This window comes from Myotis myotis, unplaced genomic scaffold (genome assembly GCF_014108235.1).
Source record: "Myotis myotis isolate mMyoMyo1 unplaced genomic scaffold, mMyoMyo1.p scaffold_m19_p_4, whole genome shotgun sequence".
Taxonomy (NCBI): domain Eukaryota; kingdom Metazoa; phylum Chordata; class Mammalia; order Chiroptera; family Vespertilionidae; genus Myotis; species Myotis myotis.
In genome coordinates, this window is record NW_023416346.1 from 24152710 (window position 1) to 24175139 (window position 22430).

General features: G+C 39.8%; 1 protein-coding gene and 1 pseudogene across 3 annotated transcripts in view; one reads left to right on the plus strand and one right to left on the minus strand.

Annotated features, from left to right (window-relative positions):
- The window catches only part of FGF13 (fibroblast growth factor 13), a 652755-nt gene that overhangs the window by 118686 nt on the left and 511639 nt on the right, over positions 1-22430 (plus strand). The window lies entirely within an intron of this gene.
- Positions 6525-8103, minus strand: LOC118653744 (annotated as a pseudogene).

Below are 22430 nucleotides of genomic sequence, written 5' to 3' on the forward strand. Positions count from 1 at the left end.
CATTCTACTGCTTGTCTATAAAAAACGTATTAATACGTGTCCTGCACTCTACTACCAGTCAATGTAAAACATATAAATACATTTCCTGCATACAATGTGTTAATAAGGCAGCAGCATAATGCAGCCCATAGAGCATAGGCCTTGGAATCAGGTGGCCTGGCTTTTAATCAGGGCTTCACAACCCACTAGCTTTGTGAGCCTTTGGTAAGAACTTTCTAAGAGCTATTGGAGAATCTATAGGCTGGGAGAAGAGCTGGTGAGGAGAAAGGTAATGGCTTGGACTGGAGTTCTAGAATGTGACTGAATTACATAAGGTCTTTGTGGCTGAAATCAGACAGTGATTATGATAATTTGGAGCAATGTCCATAGACACAGCCCTTGGATAAACTTGCCTCTAGTTGGCATTAGATGTGAACATTTCCCTTTGCTTTCACAATGATTTATTACTACTCAAGAAGCCACTTTAATTTTTTTTCTGCAATAGAATGTGTTCTAAATTAAAAGATATATACACACATGTGTGTGCATGCATCTATGCATATGTACACACAACTGCTACATAATTAAGTGCAACAGTTCCTTGAATAAAATCATTTCGATATAACATTTATTAAAAACATCGTTCCCAGCTGGATTCACTAGCTGTTGGGTTCGTACATCCTCTCCATGTAGGCTTTCTCTGGGTCCTTCAGTGTCTTCCTACACATCCCAAAGATGTGGATAATAGATGAAGTAGCATGTCTACATTGTCACAGTCTGAGTGAGTGTGGGTCTGTGTGAATGGCTCTATGATGGAAGGGAGTTCTTTCCAGAGTATGACATCATAACTATATATCTCCAAATTTCTTTCCCTAATACTAAAAGAAAACTTTAAAAAGTTTTATTGTGTGGATCTTGCTTTGTTCCTTGAGCAACCTTGAGAGGCTATGGCACCCTTATACCTGGAACTAAAATAATCAGGTTTGAAAATAAAGATCTGACTGGTTTTCATTTAAAAAAATGTAAAGGGGAAAAAAAAGATTAAAAAAAATGTTTGTGTAGCTCACATTTATTTCAGTGTTTAATGTTAGAAGAGTTTTGGGCTTTTATTTAGAAGTTTGCCGATGTTTTCTGGTGACTAGAAATATGCTGTAGGAACTTAACTCAGATCAATTAGCATATGGTACAGTTGGTTTCATTATATGTTATTTTCCTTAAAGTTGGCAGTTTCCAAGAATCTATCAATGATGATATGGGAGGACTTAGTGTAATTAGCTCATGTTATATGTATTATGCATGCTATGTGTAAGGCACTATTGTAGGCCCTGGAGATGCATTTTATGGAATGATAATGAAAGGGTGAAGTAGGAGAAGAGGAAAATAAGCAGAATGTATGAAAAGGAGAATTGTGACGATGATGACTGCCATTTATCTGGTGCCCACTATGGGCCAGCCACTGGCAGGTGCTATATATGCATTTCTCAGCAGATCTTCACAGCTGGCCTATAGGATTTGCACTATTATTAGCTCTCACTTATAGTGAAGAAACTGAGGCACAGTAAGACTGAGAGCAACTTTCTGAGGATCACACAGCTAGCAAATACCAATGCTTGGACTTGAACTCAGTTGTCAATGACTCCAGGGCCCAAGGTCTTATCAATCTTTTATGGGCATTAAAAAGGCAGTATAATGACTGCTAATGGGTGTGACAAGAATATTTTAAAATTAGACTGAGATGATACTTGCACAGTTCTGAGAATTACTACAAAAAATCAAATTGCATATTTTAAATGGATGAATGTTATGGTATGTGCATTATATCTCAAAGCTGTTATTATATAAAAAGGCATATAACTCAGTGATTTATGCTAATTATGAGCTTACTATACATTGTACACTATCCTAAGATTTTTACGAATATTATTTTATTTAGTCTCATAATAGCCCTGTGAAGTAGATGTACCATAATCCCCATTTTACAGATGATGAAATCAAGGCTCAAAGAGACTAAAACATGTGCCTGAGATTATGCACCTAAGAGGCACTGGAACCAGAACTCAATTCCATGTCTATTTAATGCTAAATCTTGCATATTTTCTGTCTCCCTAAAACATGATAGAGATTGGTTTTCTTTTTACTATCAAACAAATATGACCCCAGTTTTTATTGGTCTTAGAATTTACAGTAATTTTTACTACTAAACACTCATAGAATAAAACATTACAGCTGATATGTATTATTATCTGTAAAAGAAGGTGGGGAAGGATTGTTCATCAGAAATTTAATGATTAAATTTTAATATGTCAGGTATAAACTAGAGATTGAAAAATGCTTCATGTCTAAGGAATTTAGAATTCAGTAGGTGTATCAGTTATTTGGTATGCTCATTTTTGGCAGTACTGAAGCATTTTATTTTAAATGTACTGTTCATTTTTGGGTGCTCTGTTTTGTTTCTCTTATGTAAATTTTTTCCATTTATGGCAGCTCGTGTTTTTTTTTTTTCTTTTTTTTTTCTTTTCCTGGAAATAGATAGCATTCATAAACTGAAACAGTTTCATGGGAATATTTTCTGTGGCACTGAGACAGAACTGTCTTGGCAGAAATACTGGAATCCTATAAAATAGAGTTAATATTGATATACTTTAATCAAAAATTTCTGTTTAGAAGCAATAAACTTGTTCATTGTTAGGCAGCCTCAGTTTTATCCGTATCCTGCCTGCTAGAAACATCTTCCATATTTGGAGTATGACATCATAACTATATATCTCCAAATTTCTTTCCCTAATACTAAAAGAGAACTTTAAAAAATTTTATTGAGGAATAATTGACATAATTGTATATCTATAATGTGCAATGTAAGATTTGATATACATATACAATATAGAATGATTATCAAGATCAAGATAATTAACACCATCATCACCTCACATAGTTAACATAGGTAACATTTTTGTGTAGTGAGAATGCTAAAGATCTACTCTTATCAACTTTCAGGTATACAATATCATATTATTAACTACTAGAGGCCCGGTGCACAAAAATTTGTGCACTGGGGGTGGGGGGCGGTTCCCTCTGCCCGGCCTGTGCCCTCTCTCAGTCTGGGACCACTTGGGGGATGACCACCTGCTGGCTTAGGCCTGCTCCCCGGGGGATTGGGCATAAGCTGGCAATCAGAAATCCCTCTGGCAGCCCGGCAGCCCTCGGGGGATGTCCACTTGCCAGCGGGGAGCAGGCCTAAGCTGCAGTCCCACATCCTTAGCACTGCTGAGGAGGCGGGAGAGGCTCCAACCACCACTGCTGTACTGGCTTGTGGCTGAGCAGAGCTCCCCCTGTGGGAGCGCACTGACCACCAGGGGGCAGCTCCTGCATTGAGCGTCTGCCCCTGGTAGTCAGTGTGTGTCATAGTGACCAGCCATTCCCAGTCGTTCTGCTGTTAGGGTCAGTTTGCATATTACCCTTTTATTATATAGGATAGAGGCCTGGTGCATGGGTGGGGGCTGGTTGGTTTGCGCTGAAGTGTGTCCCGGATCAGGGTGGGGGTCCTGCTGGGGTGCCTGGCCAGCCTGAGTGAGGGGCTGATGGGTGTTTGCAGGCTGGTCACACCCCCTTCAGGCTGGGGGTTCCCACTGGGGTGCCTGGCCAACCTGGGTGAGGGGCTGATGGCTGTTTTCAGGCTGACCACACCCCCTTTAGGGTGGGGGGTCCCCACTGAGGTGCCTGGCCAGTCTGGCTGAGGGACTGAGGGCAGTTTTCAGGCTGCCCAAGCCCCCCCCTCCCCCCCCCCCCCCCCGGTGACGGAAGCTCCCAGCCTCTCCTTTTTTTCTTTTCTTTTTTATTCTGGGATTTATTTACCTTCTATAATTGAAACTTTGTAGCCTTGAGAGGAGCTCAGAGCCGGCCAGGGTGGGCAGGAGGGAAGCTTGGCTTCCTCCATCATTGGGGCAACCAAACCTCCTGCTTGCTCCAGCTCCGTGGCTGCCGGCCGCCATCTTGGTTGGGTTAATTTGCATATAGTCGCTCTGATTGGCTGGTGGGTGTGGTTTAAGGTCTAGCGAAGGTATGGTCGATTTGCATGTTTATCTTTTATTAGTGTAGATAGTCACCTGCTGTATGTTAGATCCTTAGAATTTATCCTTCTTTATACCTCAAACTTTGTACCTTTTGACCCACATCATCCCAATTTCCTTTCTTCTTAGCCTCTGGCAACCACCATTCTATTCTCTGTTTCTATGAAATAGGCTTTTTAAAATAGAGCACTCTTGAGGGTTGTAATGGTGCTGAGAATCCCCTAGCATTGCCTCTCTGGGATGGTAAAATTGTTCCCAGTTCTCTCTGGTGTCTAATAATATGGTCATGGGGTTAATTTTGGAGCATCAGTCTCCAGAGCAAACCTTTGTCACACTAGCTGTGATTGTCTGTTCTGGCAGGAAGCCCCTTCTTGTGGTCACCTGACTACATCCTGCACACCTCTGCTCTGCACCTTTGTTCTGGCTGTTCCCACTAGTTGGGGTGTGTTTTCTCTCTCTCTCTCTCTCTCTCTCTCTCTCTCCCTCCCATCTTTTGAGAAATTACTCATTTGTAGCAGTCAACATTCATCTGTAGTTATCAAAAGCTACTCTTGCTGTTTGAAGCAGGCAGGTATTTTAGTTCTGTTTAATTAGGTACTTACAAAATTGTTGGGATGAGTGGAAGTGGGGCCTGTAGTCTGGGTCTCCAGGAATGACACCCACAACACCAGCACTGAAATGGCACACCAAATGTAGCCACTTCTGTTTTCACATTCAGGGAGATGGGGAATAAGGAGGTTACTGCTGCAACACTGGCTGTCAGGAACCACAGCTAGGGCTGCAGTTTAGTGGGAGGAGGCCACCACCACAACCACTGAAATTGTTTCTGAACACCCACACAGACAATTACTGGACACTGGAACACTGCTGTGGAGTATTCCATATCTCCACAACTTTGCTTGTCAGGAGTGAAAAATAAAGCAAATAGGAAGATGACTTTCGCCTCATTCTATCTAGTCTTCCAAATACATGCATAATTAAAAATAAATAAAATGAAAATATATGTATAACTATACTCCAAATATAAATACAAAATATATAAATATGTTCATGTGTGTGCGTGCGTGCGTGTGTGTGTGTGTGTGTGTGATGTATGTGTATCTAGCTTACTATGTTTCAAGCAGTGTTCTAAGCAATTTACATGTATTCTCTCAGTATAGAGTAGGTACGATTGCCTCAACTTCTAGATGCATAAACTGAGGCACAAGGGGATTAAGTAATTTGCACAGATTGTAAGCATCTTCACCAATAAGACATATGTTTTTTACCTATGACCCCACCATACTCCTAGAATAGTGTTTTTGCCCAAATGCTCAATAAATGTTACTGAAATAATTTAAAATAGATGTATGTCATTGGAAAGTATCTTCCCTTCATTGGGTTTTAGTGTTCTCCTTTGAGATGTGAAGGGCTTGGGCACCCTTATCTCTAAATTATTTTTAGTTTATATACATGGGGGTTCCTTGGGTTGAGTTGCATGGCAGCCACAAGAATAATTACCATTATAGTTCTCTGAGTGCCAGGCACTATTATAAACACTTAATACGCATTGTTTCCTTTGAGCCTCTCAATAGCCCCATGAGAAAGTTATTGTCTTTGTCCATTCCTACTTCACCACATGTGAGTAAATGGGTAGTCAGAAGGAAGTCATTGATCCATGGCCACACCACTAATGGGTGGCTGAGCTCAAATGCCAACTCATGTCTACCTGATTCCAAAACCTACGCTCTTAATAACTGAGAAAGCTTTAGTTCTCTCAAAGAGAATTACATCTAAGGAACAGTTTTGTCTTCTTTTCCTCCTTCCCATGTATTCTTTTTTTTAAAAATCCTCCTCATCACCCAAAAGCACATTAGGTCCCCTGGCCTGTATCTTATGGTTTTTACCCCTTTTCTTAGTATTGAAGTAAATAATATTTTTCTTGGTATGGGACACATGTGACATGTATTGACAGCTGATAAACTTTTTGTTGCTGGGATGGTTGTTAATAAACACTAATGACCTGGTCCCATCTCCCTGAACAGGGACAAATACCACCAGAACCTGTTTTTAATTGCTGTCAAGATAATAAAAACTAGAGAACACCATATTAAACAATTTATTCTTTGCATTAATTACCTAATATTCTTATTTTTTATAAAACTCACTTATTTTTGTAATAAGATATTTAAAAAACATTCTATATCACTTTAGGCTGAAAGATCCATGTTTATATGTATAGAATGAGATCTGAAAATACATACTAAAAGATATTAACCATGGTTATATGTAGGTAGTACAGTTAGGACTTTTTAGGTAATTCTATTTTCTTACATGCATATTCTTATTTTTTCCTATCATGAATTTGTATGACTTTTTTAAGAACAGAACACCTTTGTGATCCTGTGAAGATCTTTGTGCTGGCAATGAGAGTTGTGTTGACTGAAGATATGGGAAGGGGGTTTTCCTTGTTCCCTGAGTTGCAACCATCTTTTTCTCTTAGAGGTGCTCTTCAGACACAGTGATGGGTGCTTTGCTGATATTGATTTCCTCCTCCTCATCCTCCCCCTCTTCCTCCTGGAGTTTATTATCAGGAGTTTCCTTGTTTGCTTTCTGCCTTTTGAGATCTGCCTTGATGAATGCAGTGAGGGCTGCTCCAAGGGTGAGGAAAACACACAGAAAGTTGTTCCCAGGCATGGTTCCATAGTGTTCGATAATCTGGCCCTTGGAGATGGTGAAGATGATCCTGAATACCTGGGCAGATACATTGAGGAGGCCAGATGACATGTCTTCTGATTCTGGGTACGTTAGCTCCACAGCAAACTCAAATCCCAGTGGGAGGTAACCAGTCACAAAGAAGCCCATTGTGCCAGTAGTTATGAACACTACTCACAGGTGTCCCAGGTTCAAGGTCATTGTGTACACCACCATGCCCAACAGAGTCATGCTATAGACCACTAGGATTGTATCCTTATAGGTTTTGGACATATCCAGCCAGATGCCTGAGATTACAGCCCCAAGCATTCCTGCAATGATGATGGTCAGGCCAATTCTCCCAGCATTCAATTCTTCTACCGGGTAGTGCAATATCAACATGCAATTCAGCAGAATGGACAAGACATAAAAAGCTCCAGCATTCAGACCACAGGAGATAATAAGCATCACGAAGTTGAAGTTTTTGAAGAGCTGGACATGGAACTTAAGTATGAAGCATCAGAGGATTTCAAAGCATAGTTCAGGAATTGGGCCCTGCTGGGGGGATATTTAGGCTTCTCCTTGAATATGATGATGACAAGGATGAAAACAAAGAGTGGAAACACCTCCTATTATACAGAACATGATGCTGATGTGATAGGTAAAGTTGTCCTGGTCTTCAATATTGGGTACCAAAGTGGGAGGTACCAAGAAACCAATTGCAATTCCAAGCTGATTGCCTCAGACAGCTATGGAGCAGGCCTTTGAAACCTCATTGGCCCCAAACTAGACTGAAGTGATGCAGGATGGCATGCCCAGGATGAAGATCTGAGCCACAGAGCAGATGACCTGGCCCAGTGCAGTGACTGGGGAGAGATGTGGCTTCAGGCTGCTCAACTTTCACCCAGGCCCCCAAGCAGTTAAGAGCGGATCTGGTGAAGGAAATGGTGTGCAGGCCAATTTTTTCCAGCACCCAGGCCACCAGCAGTAGTAGAAAGATGTAGGTTAGCATGTAGCACATGGACAGTCAGTCAATGGCAAAGGTACTGACCTGGTAAAAGTTCATGAAGACGTTACTGATGGAGCCATACTGGATCCACTGAAAGACATTGCACATTGAGTAGCAACTAAACAACAAGACCACTGCCCATCTGTACTTGCTCACCTTGATCATACTGAGGTCCTAGGGGCCTAAGCTACTGGAGTGGGCTGAGCTACTTGAGTGGGCCAAACCACTGGGTTGGGCCAAGGTACTAGGGTGGGCTGAACTTCTGGGGTACACAGAGAGGCTGAGATGGGCAGACATGCTCGGGTGTGCCTGGAGCTCAAACTCCTGCTCAGGAATGCCATTCCGCTCCTCCAGGTTGGGATCTTCATTCACCATGACCAAGGCCTCTCCTAGAGCCCTGGACCGGTGCTGAGGACTCTGGCAGTCTAAAGGGACAGTACCCTTGGCTGGTCCCCTAAAGGTGACAGGGCACTTGCCCTAGTCTGTCCCAGAAGAAACGGAGACTTAATTTGCATAAAAGCCATAAATTGGTCTCCCAATGCTCACCTCCAAACCTTGGCCCCAACTTTTCCATAGGGAGCACTGTCCCTGACCGCTGACCCTCAGGCCAGCTGCAGACACTTCAGCCAGGTCCTGGCCCTGCAGATGCCTTCATTACTTCTAAGCGTTCTGGCTAGGTAAAGCCTCTGGTCCAGGAAAGAGTTCTCTCCTTGCTTAGACACTTCACATGACATTTGGCTCCCTGGAGGCTTTGGCCTCACTCCCTAGGGCCCATGTGACCACCCTGCCCCCATACCTAGCTCCCCTTCACCCCCTCCTCTGGCCCTCCCAATAACCTTGGGCCCAGCAGCCCAATTGTTTCGTCACAATTTGCCTGGTGCATTCCTCCCCAACACCTCGGGTGCCATGGAAACCACCTGGTTAACCCCCTGAACTGTCCCTCAAATTCATTTGCCCCCTCCCAGAGGATACACGAGAAAATCCTATTAGTCCCTCTGAGATAACTCTCCAAATAGAGTTTACTCATCTTGGTCTACATCTCCTGTGGTATAAATATTTATTTTAAACTCTCCTTCTGAAGATTCACTGGAGATTCAGACTTAGCCCTGGCAGATGGCCTGAGAGGCCAGATTTCATAACTGGATTCTTCTCTTCTCAGCAGTGAAAGATAAATATTTTATGATCAGCATATTTTATCGATGACCCTAGCCTTTCTGATTAGTTTCCATCTGCAGGGACTAGTTTATTTTGTTGCCTTGGATTTTTGAGATTTCTTGTATGTAATGTATTCATGACAACCAGTTGCTTTTGTTTGAAGGAAACCCAACTTTGAGGGAAAAATTAAAATATACTTTTCCCCAAAAACCCATACTTTTAGATGTGATAAAATAGCATCTACAAGCATTACTAAGGGGCCAGGTGCCAAATATAATAGTTTTAGCATATGCCTCTGTTTATCATACTTTGTTCTATTTGCCAGTTTACTTGTCCACACACCCCTCCTCACTCTACTGTGTACTCCTTAAGGGCAGGTCTGTGTTTAAATCACTTTCATACCTTCAGGTTCTAATACATATTAAAAGTAGAATAACAATGGAAAATAACATGGTCTCTGCACAGATGATAATTTACAAGCTTCTGATGTTTTTGGAGATATCTTGAGGCTTGAGTTCCTCATCTGTTCAGTAGGTGCAGTAGTGATTTCACAGAGTGGTTGCTTGGAGATTCTTGCTTTTCTCCCCCAGCCTCTTCTTAGTCTTCTTGGTCTCCTTGTCCTTCAGGGCTATGCTTGCATCAGCAAATCCTGACTCTTTCACACTTGGCAATGAAGAGTTTAAAATCTGTTTATAAAGAATGTAAAAACTCCGTTTTAACTCTATGTAGAAGCTTTCACATGTTATCATTTAATTTGGAGTCCTAACTAGATCTTAGAAGTTGCCATCTCTGCTCACATATTCTCTGAATCTGAACCCAATAAAATAAATCATTAAAATATTCAATTCAGCTACCAGAAACAATAATGAGGACAAATATCTTGGAGGCCCAAATCAATTATCCTGTGCTCCCATTCCATCTGTGACAGCTGGTTCTCCACCTGGCCCTAAATGTTTGTAAGTACAGTGGGGCCTTGACTTACCAGTGTCCCAACTAACAAGTTTTTTGAGATACCAGCTGTGTCTCTGCCAATTTTTTGCAGTGAGTTGATAGAGTAATTTGAGTTAGCGAGCTCCTTAACAAGCTCCTTAACAAGCTCGGTCTCAGAACGAATTAAACTCGTAAGTCAAGGTCCCACTGTACAAGGGCCATAAGACCATAGTAAACAGGGGATTACAAAACTATGGCTTCTAAAAGTGAAGCCTGACTTTTCCTTTAGAAGTTTATGGCATTGGTATTGAACAAATTCATGTTGAAGATATAGAGATAAGTAGCACTGGACCTTGACCACCACCTCTGTGGCTGACAAGCTGGATGGCCTGGGTAAGTCACCAAACTGCTCTGTGATTCTGTGGAGTCATCTAACAAGTGAGGGTAATCAATCTTGAGTGCCTCTGTGGAGTTACCAGGCAGCTTAAGGACACCTCTGTGTATGGAACGTGCTCCATAAGTTGGAAGGTGCTGTCATGCACGCAGGAGGGGTTCCTCTTAGGATGGCTACTGGGTCACAAATCTTGCATTAGAGGTCCAAGTTTGCTTCAGTTCCAGTTTATAAACGTACATGACTAGCATGCGCATAGTTTGCTGACTTTTGACTTATACAATACTGGTCACTCACATTACTTCTGGAATCTTGCTAGTGTCCAGAGAAATCAACAGTGCTTCCCCCTCGATGTATACCAAGTATGCATATTTTTTTACACAATAGAAATGATCTTGAAGAACTGAATGAAAATCACATAGTCATACAACAACTCATATTTACTTGAGTTAACATTTTGCAAGAGCCTGTGATGAATTATTTTGTAAAAAAAAAGCTCTTTTGTAATGGAAATAATCATATTCTATCTTTTAAGTTTGGATACTTATGTCATTTTTTCTTAGTCATGCCAGCCTGCAATGTATTCTAAAGAATTGTAATGTAAAATAATGTTATACCATATTCTAAAAAGATGATGATGTAATTTAAGTGTTTAATAAATTAAAAGTTAATACTTATTAATTGTGATAGTAACTGCACCTGTTTATTGAGGGCTTGTTATATGCCCCACACTGTGCTATCTACTGTATATGCTCTACTTTATTGGAGCCTTAATATTTGATACATATAATGAAAGTGGGTTATGGTAGTTTATATTGTATGAATTTTGGAGCCTGAGTCATGGGACTGGGAGAGAACACAGAGGGTCTCAGGTTCAGAGGAGGATCCTGTGGCCCAGAAATGGAAAGCAAGTTCCCTTGAGTCACTCAGCAAGTTATTGGAAAGGTTGGGATTAGAAAGGATGCTTTCCAGCTCCCAGCCCAGTGCATGTTTCCCCCATCGCCCTGTCTCTACTGCTCACAATGGATGTGGATATATGGATGCCATATCAGTGCAGTTTCAGGTTAAAGAATGAATATATGGATGCCATATCAGTGCAGTTGCAGGTTAAAGAATGAATGAATCATCAATAAGTTTTATATTTTAAAGTGCCCAGCAGCCCTGAGTCCAGCACCTCTTGTACTTGAGACTTGTTTAAGACTGGTGAGAGTTGATCAGATAAAGAATCCTACTGAAAAAAATCCTATATAATAAAGAGGTAATATGCAAATTGACCCTCATGCCCTCACAAGATGGCTGCCTACAACCAGGCCGGCAGGAGGGTTAGTGAGGGATGACCAAACGACTGAACAAGCAGGCTGCGTGGGGCAACCAGGCTGGCAGGGGGGTTAGTGAGGGGTGACCAAATGACTGAACAACAGGCTGTGTGGGGTGACTAGGCCAGCGGGAGGGGGGGTGTGAGGGGCAACCAAGCCAGCAGGGGGGGCAGTTGGCAATCAGACCAGCAGGGGGGGCAGCTGGGGGCAACCAGACCAGCAGGGGGGTAAGTTGGGGGTGACCAGGCTGGCGGGGGGGGGCAGTTAGGGGCAACCAGGCCGGCAGAGGTGGGCAGTTGGGGGCGAACAGGCCGGTGGGGGGGCAGTAAGAGATGACCAGGCCAGCAGGGGGGGCAGTTAGGAGTGACCAGGCAGGTAGGCAGGTGAGTGATTAGGAGCCAGTGGTCCAGGATTGTGAGAGGGATTTCCGAATGCCAGTTTAGGCCCAATCCCCAAGGAGTCCTGGATTGGAGAGGGTACAGGCTTGGCTGAGGGGACCCCATGCATGAATTTCATGCACCAGGCCTCTAGTGTTAATATTAATAATGGCCTTGGTAAAATATAGTAAAGAAGAATAGAATTTCAAATGGAAGAATGTTGAAGGAAATAGAAAATCACACAGGACACAGTAGTGGGCCCAATATAATTTAAAGAAGGGTTGGGCAAACTTTATCTGTAAAGGGCCAAGGGCCAGATAGTAAATATTTGAGGCTATGCAATTCATATGGTCTCTGTTGCAATTACTGAACTTTCCATTGTAATATGAAAGAAGACATGGACTGTACAGAAACACATTGTCATGTCTGTATTCCAATAAAACTTAATTTATAAAACAGGTGGCAGGCTGGAATTGGTTTATGAACCATAGTTTGCTGACTTCTGACTTACACAATCCTGGTTCTATATCAAGGAGTGTGAGTTGGTGTGCTTCTGACTGCTTTGGAGTGTGTATTTTCCTTTTGTCAGGCAGGCAGGAAATGGCTAAGCCCAAGTTAGGTTAGAGCACTCCAATGTTGCCCAGTGTTTCTGGTTACCTGTGTGTGTGCCAAAGGCCACATTTTTTTGGAGGGTATTTCTTACTGATAGACTGGCTATTAAGTTTCACTGTTCTTTTTGGAAACACAGCTTAAGAGGTATTTTGAGCAGTGAAGTCATATCTAATGACTAATATGTCTCTTAGTGGTAACGAGAAGAAACTCCAGCCTTGGACTCCCTAAATACCAGGCCCTCCAAACTGCTCCTCTGAACTTAATATCCCCATTGTTCTCTCTATTCAGTCAAAAGTATTTCTGAATAATGATTATGATGGTTAATATTTATTGAGGACATTCTATGTACCAGGCAATTTACCTGACATTAATACATTTTCATCATTGATTTCTACCAACAACTTTATAAGGCAGATACTATCATTTTCTGCATTTTGCGCAATTTTGACAATTGAGGCTCAAAGAGGTTTATGACTTCATCAGGGTCAAAGAGCAATTAAGTTTCTGCAGCAGATCTAAACCCAGGCTGCGTATGATAAAGTCCATTGTCTTTACCACTCTACCACACTTTCATCTCTGCTCCAGGTTCTTGAGGACACAGTGAGTCATCTTCCTCTGGGTCTGAGAATGTTTTATCACTTCTTCCTCTCCCACATGACTCCTGTCTGTCCTTGATTCCCAGTCTCAGGCCTGTAGCACTTTACACCCAGAGTGCTGTAGTGGCTCCTGACTACCCTTTATTTAAAACAGCTCTATTGAGATACAATTCACACACTATGCAAGTTTCTTGCAGTCTACTTAAGAACATTTTAGTCACTTCAAAAACAAGCCCCAAACTCTTTTCATATAAATGGAATTGCAGAATATGTAAACATTTGTGACTGGCTTATTTTGCTTAGCTTGTTTTCAAGGTTCATTATGCTTTCAAAGTTTGTCCATGTGGTAGCATATGTCAGTACTTCATTTTTTTATGGCCCATTACTATTCAATTGTATGATATACCATAGTTTTTTATTATTTCATCTATTGACAGACATTTGGGTTGTTTCCACCGTTTGTATATTCTGAAGTAATTGGCCTCTTAAATGTATTCTGCACAGCACTTTCAGATCAATTTTCCTAAAGTGCAGCTCTTATCATGTCACTCCTCTGATTGAAAATAATCTCTATCACATGATCTCATTCATATGTGGAATCTAATGAACAAAATAAACTGATGAACAAAATAGATCCAGAGACATAGAATGATGGAACAGAATTTCGAATCTCAGAGGGAAGGTAGGGATGAGTGGGAAGAGATCAACCAAAGAACTTGTATACTTCTATGCATAACCCATGGACAAAGACAATAGGGTAGTAGAAGCCTGGGGTAAGGGAGGACTATAAGGGGTCAATGGGAGAAAAAAGAGGACATATGTAATATTTTCAACAATAAAGATTTTTTTTTTTTTTAAAGAATGTAATCTCTGATTTCCCATTGCCTCTAGGACATTGTTTAAACTCCAAGTTTGGATGTTATTGTGGGAAAGTACCTGACAAGGAGTGAACACTTAATGCTGGGTTAAGAATTTTGAGGGAACTGTTCCTTACTCAGTATGGAGCCTTCTCACATTGATGAACTCTTTCTCATAATGATGGGCCCTTCCCACATCACTGCATCTTCCTGTGAACTCCCCCTTCCTTTCCATTATCCAGGGCCCTCCCATCTGTATTGCCCATGTGGCACTCAGCATGTGCTGCTGCACATTGGGAGAAAGATGCTTCTCTATGTGTCTCATTTCCTTTGCTGATCTTGGAACCCCTTGAGGTCAGGGATCAAGTATGGCTCGTAACAGTGGTCACAAGTGTAATAATAATACCTATCATTTGTTGGAGGCATTGTTATGTGCCAGGCCTTCAGTTAGGTCCTTTCATTCCTTAACTAACAAGACTAGCCAGCAGGGTAGGTGCTTTTATTTCAATTTCACAGATGAGGAAATAGGTTCTGAGTGTCTAAATAACTTGTATTTGGTGACTCAGAAGGTAAATGATAGAGTTCAGGTCCATCTGACTCCAAATTTGTTCCTCCACAATGCTGTGGTGACAAGGACTCATTTTTCTCTTCCTGTCTCTCTTCTTCTTCCTCCTCCTTCGTCATTAGATATCATCACTCCCACTTGGCAGATGAGGAAATTAAGGTGCAGACAAGTTAGATGTCTCCTCCAGGGTCACATTCTTAGTGTATGATGACTCAGGGACTTTAAAATTAGAACTTCTATCTGTAAGCATATTTTTATTTTCCCTGACTGTACTATGGCATTAGTATGTGTTGGGCCTCAGTGAGCTCTTTGATATTTGATAATTGTCATGTTATAAAACAGCAAGGAGGAGAAGATGCACATATATAAACAACAATAGGAACTATAAGATGCTCTATTATGACAAGGATTATAAATGCTATGGGAGGGGGGGCAATGGGGTGATAAGGACACATACATAATACATTAATCAATAAAGAAAAAAAAATTAGCCCTGACTGGTTTGGCTCAGTTGATAAAGCTTTAGCCTGTGAACTGAAGGGTCCCAGGTTCAATTCCTGTCAAGGGCATGTACCTTGGTTGCGGGCACATCCCCAGTAGGGGGTGTTCAGGAGGAAGCTGATTGATGTTTCTTTCTCATTGATGTTTTTAACTCTCTATCCCTCTCCCTTCCTCTCTGTAAAAATCAATAAAACATATTTTATTTTTTTTTAAAAAAGAAGAAAAAATAAATGCTATGCAAATTTGAGAAAAGTTATGAGAGCTTCATAGATGAGGAAATCCTGATGCTAGACCTTGAAGGAGGAATGAGATTAGTGAGGCAGATAGTAGAAAGTGAAAGAGACAAAAAGAGGGAGATAAAGAGATTAAAACCTTCCCATGGGGCCATTCTCCCAGTCCAATTTTCCACACTGACCCAAATTCTCTAACAGTCTTGACCTGTTCTAATTACTATTGGGACAGCTGTTAAGAAAGAAACAAATAGTTGCATAATATGGACATGAGCATGTGGTTTTGTATTAAACATATTTTTCAAAGGGACAGTCAAGGACATTATACATTTGGATGATGTCTATCAGAATTGCTTTAAGTTCTATTTTAAATAAACTCGTTTTGGTGAATATATCAACACAATTTTAATGACTTTAATTTGTGGGAGAGTTCACAAAAGGAGCCACCTATTCATTAAAGTGTGAACCTTGTACAGATGTAGTTACAGCATGCTGTGGCTGCAAGTCAGCCTTCTCATAAGGCATTAGCCCTAAGCAAAGGCGAATAGCCTTTGTAGGTTCTCCTCTTCCCTTGTTTGGTTCCGTGTTGTGAATATGGAAGAAAAGAGCACAAGCCTAAACTCTTTCTTTTTTATTGTTGACAGTAATACAGATGTCTCCTGTTACTTCCCTGCTTTGCCCCTCTTCACCCAGCTCCCACCCTACCACAGGCCTATACCACATTATTGTCTGTGTCCATGGGCTAATGTATATATGCATATATGTTCTTTGGTTAATCTCTTCCAGTCTCTCCCACCCCAATCCTTTCAACCTCTCTCCCCTCAGAGATCTGTGAGTCTCTTCCAAGCCTAAACTCTTGAATCAAGAGTTCAAGAGTATCCAAGTTCAGGATAGCCCAATTTCTTAAGAAATCACAGTCCTATAGAATGCCTTGGCTGCATCTTCCCAGGAAGTCCTCCAAGAGACTACAAAAACTGAGAATAGCAAAGCCCTTGTTCGATGCCTGGGTCTCTACCAAGTGAGCCAGGGCTGGGTTGGAAACCTACCATTGCTTTAGGCTCTGCTTTGCATTTCTCTCAAAAGCCTTTCTCTTTCCTCAGAACAATCCAGTTGTAAATGCTACTTTAAATTCTAATGGTTTATCATTGTCTATCCAATTAACTTATTTTTTTTTGAGTACTGTTTTCTTCTCATCTTCTGAAATTGTTCTGTAATAGTGTCCCAGAGTTGTTTTAGGAGGTGCATCTGGTGGTCTACTGAGATATTAAACCGATTTTTAAATCTGAATTTATTTTCATTTACTACAGTTTCAAAGTGAGTATATTGGGGTCTGAATGTATTTCTTTTTATTGAAAAATTATTATTATTTTTTAAAAATATATTTTATTGATTTTTTACAGAGAGGAAGGGAAAGAGATAGAGAGTTAGAAACATCGATGAGAGAGAAACATCGATCAGCTGCCTCCTGCACATCTCCTACTGGGGATATGCCTGAAACCCAGGTACATGCCCTTGACCGGAATCGAACCTGGGACCTTTCAGTCCGCAGGCCGATGCTCTATCCACTGAGCCAAACCGGTTTCGGCATATTGCAAAATTATTGTATATTTATTCTGAAGATCTTATATTTCCTCAAATTCTATTTAGTTCTCTTGAAAGGCAAAGTAACACCCAACTTCCACTGAATATTTTTTCAAAAATTTTAAACTTGTTTCTCACTTAAAAATATGATATTGTGTTGGATTAAAAACCACAAATAATAGAATGATTTCAAAACAAATGCTGTAGTTGGAATATCAGTAAAATAAATCGCACCTGTTGTTAGATATTTACAACAGACTATTCAATAGCTTTTGGCTTAAAGGTTGATTAAAAAGTACATTTATTGATTTCTAAGTAAACCACTCATCTCTGGAGGCATAGTGGACTATTGGCTTCTTGTCAGAATAACTTTGAGGAGAATATGTCCTTTGGTTCTAATGCCAGCTTCTCAGTAGAGGTTAGAGTTGGTTCTCTGAGCCCACTGCATTTATGGTTTAGCAGCAAAATTTCCTCAACGTTGATAAATTGATCAGTTTGAAGGTGCATGATTCATGTTTGAGGATTGGTCAAACTCAGAGCACGGCCTTACAAAAAATTGTTCCTTTACCAAAACTGGCACCAAGTTACTTGAAAGACACACGAAAGCTGGTATAAGATTAGCATGAACAGAGCTTAGGAGTATACCTACAAGAGAGTTTAAGAGGAAAATTAAATATTGATTGTACAAAATAATTTCAATCTCAAAAATAAAAATTATTTTAATCATCTGTTACCATAGCAGGACTAAAGGAGATGGATGTCACCCACTTCTTGTTATGAAAGAAAAAAGGGCATGGAGTCTGAACGAGAGGAACAGACTTGGAAAAAACCTCTTAGCTTCTTAAGAAGAGTAATCCTGAAGTGGTCCTTTTAAGTAAGGATGATAAATGTAAATTAATGGTTTAGACACCACTGATACTAATATAACATACATTAAATAAAATTGATTATGATATTTGATATAATTACATGTCATAAAAATAGAATGCTCCTCTTGCTTGATCTTTTCAATGTGTCTTATAAAGATACTAGCTAAGCCATAGCAACTATTTTTCTTGGCTTGTGGTATTGTGGGAAAAGAGCAGAGGATGGACGGCAGTATATCCATTTCTTCCACTTGGGCCAAGGAATGTAGGTCATGTATAAAGTTAGCAATGCACATTTCCCTTTTGCCATACGAGTGATCACATCCCTACATTGAGGATTTGTGTCTGAGATTTTTTTTTTCAAAAAAGTGGGGATTATCATGAAGTTTTTCACCTTTATTGGCTAGTGGATGAACCTATTGTTTGCAGGTGTTCATGCCTTTAAAAGGGAAAACAAACAAACCACTCTTCCTCTTCCTTGTATCACAGCTCCCTGAGAGGGCACCTTAGCTGGGCCCTTGAAGTGCCAAGTTTCTACATGGTAGTCTGCCTTCCCTGAGTTGGCTATCTTTTAGGTCTTCTGATGAAATTCCTAGTGTTGTTTATTGTCAATGCTGCTCAGAGTTTCCCACTCTCTTATCTGCCTGTTATCATCTTTCGTCCCTGTTTCCTCTTTTCTTTTGTTGCTTCCTCTCTCTTCTTTCATTTCTCCATTTCTCTCACTTGTAGGTGCTAGCATATCCTGATTGAGGTAGTTGTTTGGTAGCTTTTCCCCACTTCCATGATCTCCTGCACGTGTGTCCTTAGTACATTGTCTATTGATCATAGTAAAGCTGTGTTTCAAGCTGAGGCCATCTCGGCCCTCCTTACACTCAAGTCTGCCTCTCAGTTGCTGCCAGTACTTCAGGTTATTGTTCCAGGCTTTTTTGACTTAATTAATCTAGGAGTAAGTTGTCATTTTCATGACCAGAGTTGTCTTCTAACATAGCAGTTTTCACATATTTTTGGTTTGTTTGTTTTGCTTTGTAGTCTTCTAACAGTAAATCTTATACTCTCTGAAATCTTATGCCAAGTCCAATATTTCTAACAGGTCGAATTGGAGCTACTTTGCTTGAACTTTTGGTGGAATTCAGTGCTTGCTTTCTCTTGCTCCCACCTTAGAGGCCCAATGAGGGATTCATGAAGAGTACTATGGTTCTTCATAGCAGGGTTTGATATACCCCAGAGCTTGTCCCCTCTTTTAATTCATAGGTGGGGGCAGGGGAGAGGACATTGTACAGAAAAGGAGAGAAAGTTAAAGTATTGTACGACTAGGAGCCTAGTCATTGGTCCTGAATGAACCAAAGGCACAAACCTCAAGTCTACATTTGTATCAGTATTCTGACAGCTGTCAGCCCTTCTTGGGGCTTAGGTGTAGTAGAATCATTGTTCTTTTGAGACAGAAAAAAAAAAAACAAAAAAAACCTAACACTATTCCCTTCATCAAAAACCCCAGACAGAATCAGCCATACACAGCAGTTTGGCAGATTATTATGCCCTTGATGAAGATTAGTTAAATGAGTAAGATTTGTTCTTATCTTATAATGAGGTGGTTGTTTTCAACTGTTATTCCAAGAAGAGAGGTTGGATCAGTCAGACCCAGCAAACAAATACTAACCTGATTCATCTGGCTATGTCATTCAAAGGCCAGGGCTAAGATGGGTGTGCTTGTAGGCACAGAGTTGCCAGAGGAAGCAAGGCAGGGAGCTAAGAGACCACCATGGTGGGGTGGGGAGAATAAAGAGAGCAGCTCCACTCTCTACTGTTAGGAGGTACAAAGTCAGGCTGTCAGGAAAGGGGCTCTGGCCCAAAGGTTGCTCATATTGGGGAGACCTCATTGACAGAGTGGTGAGGGATAGTTCTATCCTCTTTTTAGACTCCTTTTAGTTCTGGATTGTATAGTGGGCTCCCTCTAACAACTCTAAGCTGGTTATCCTCACCATTATTTCCCTGTTTGAAGCCCTCCTCTTTCCAATCTAAACTATCAGGAAAGCACAGCAGTGATCTTTCTGCCTCCATACTCTCTGATTGTTTAGTTTTTATTTATTTATATTATTTATTTTATTTTTATTGAATTTATTGAGGTAACAGGGACAACAGTATGGTCATAGCCAGAGGGAAAGGAGGTGGGGGGAAGTGATTATTATTTAATGTTTATGGTGAAATATATATATATATATATATATATATATATATATATGATATTAATGAAGACTAAAATTAATTATAATGAAAAAAATAAAATGAATCCCCATGGGTCCATCATGTAACCTGGGAAATAGAATAATACTACCTGTACTTTAGAAACCTGAATTTGACAACCTTGCTAAATTCTCTTAATAGAATTCTAATAATAAGATTTTAAAGCTGTATGTAGTCACTCATATCATCTGAAAATAATGACAGTCTTATTTCTTTCTTTCTGGTCCTTATGCTGACGTTTCCATTGCTTCACCTAACTGCACTGGTTAAAACCTGTTAGTGCAATGTTGAATCAAAGTGGTTAAAGTGGACATTCTTTTTTCTTCCTAATTTTAAATGGAATACTTATAGTATTTTACTGCTGAGTTATGATGCTTTCAAATTATTTTGTATGGATATGTTTTATTAGGTTGGAAAAATAACCACCTATATTAGCTAATAAATTTTATTGTGAATGGATGTAAATTTTTATCAAATGTATTTTCTGTATGTTTTGAGATGATAACACAGCATACTTTTTCTTTGGTTCTCCTTTAGTCCTCTAAAGCATTGCAGTGTTTTGTACTCATATAATTTTTAATGGTAAAATAAACTTAAATTCTTGGAATTAACCAAACTTGGTCACAATTTATTTTCATTTTTATATTTTACTAGATTTCAGTTGCTAATATTTTGTTCAGCATTTTTACATTTATGTTCACAAGTTATATTAGTATATATACCTTTCTCTATTATTCTTGTCTATTTTAAGTGCCAAGGTGAGTTTCATAATAAAATGAGTTAGGAAATATTCCTTTCTTCTTTTCTCCCAAAGTGTTTGTATAAGATTGGAATTATCTGTTTCTTGAATGTTTAAAAATTTTTTTGGCCTTACACTTGTTTAATGGAATGTTTCACATTTTTTGAAGTTTATATAGGACCATTGAATCAATTTAAAAATTATATTTTTTAACTAACTTGGATATTTCATCAAAATTTCCAAATTTATGGGCATAAAGTTGCTCATAGCATTATTTGACATTTAAATACTTTAATACATCTATAGTTATGCCCTGCTTAATTAATTCTTAATAGCATTTATTTGTGCCTCTGCTTCCAGTACTACTCCCATTTATTTCAAAGTTCACATAATCACCAAAATGGTGTTATTAAAACATGATACTAGTCATATAGTTATCTTTCAGACTTACAAATAATAGGAGGACTTTCCTTCATTTTTAATTTTCATGGGTTATGCATATTAATTCATTGATTAATCTCTTCCTTGTCTTCCCTCCACGCTTCCCTCTGAGATTCATGAGACTGTCCCATGCCTCTCTGTCTCTGGATCTATTTTCTTGACCAGTTTATTTTGTTCCATCAGATTATGAGTGAGATCATGTGATACTTGTCTTTCTCTGGCTTATTTTGCTTAGTATAATACCCTCCATTTTTTAAATTTTGTTTTACCCATAACTTTGATTTTCAGCCACATTATAGTTTTCTTGATCTGTCCTTGACTTTCCTTAGACAGTACCTTCATTTATGCCCTTCCTAACATTTTGACCATCTTTTCCTACATCCTCATTATTTGAAATACTTGTTTCTCAAGGCTCATCTCAAATTCTGTTTCATGAAACCTCAAATATTTTATCCCAAACCAATAGGTATCTCGTTTTCCTGTGTTTCCATCACATAGTCCCCCAAACTTTTCCTTAGCAAGTATGATGTTCTGTTTTGTATTTAATAAGTTGATTACATGTCTGCAAAGTCCTGTAGGTTGTGACTCTCTTGAAGGCAAGATCCTGTCTTATTCTTGCCTGCATTCTAAGCACCTGGCAGGGGACAACTCAGAATCTGTGAAATTCAATTGAACTGAATTAAACTGAGTGGAACTGAACAGGCATTTATCTCTTGGCAAAGTGTAAAATTGAAAAAGTGAATTGTAGGTCACATGGTGCAATATAGGGTAATGTGAAGATGTCTTTACCTCTAAAATTACTTTTTCATCAACTGGTTGAAACCTTACAGTCCACCACTTAAGTTTAATTCATTTTATTAAAGCATTTTCTCCTTGTTAAAAATGCTATCTAATCTGGGGAAACATAGAAGACCTCATCAGTCATTGACACCCTACCAACCACAATTTTTCATGTTCCCTAACAAATGAGTGGTTTTGCTAGATTCTTTCCTGAGAGCAGATACAATTATGGGCATGGACAAGGAACATCTCAGCTAGAACAAGGAAACAGACAGGGGTAGCTAGATATACTCCCACTTGCTATCTTTATTTAGTATCTATTATATTGCAAGCATTGTGTTAAGTCATATATAATCTTCATACCAACTCAAAGAGGTAGGTAGTGTTATTGTCTCCAGTTTCACAGATGAAAGAAACTGAGATTTAGGAAGGTTAAGCAACTTATTCAAGGCTACTCACCTAATAAATGGCAAAGCAGAGAAGTCTGGTGGACTATATTCTTCTACAGTTCAACTTAACTCTTC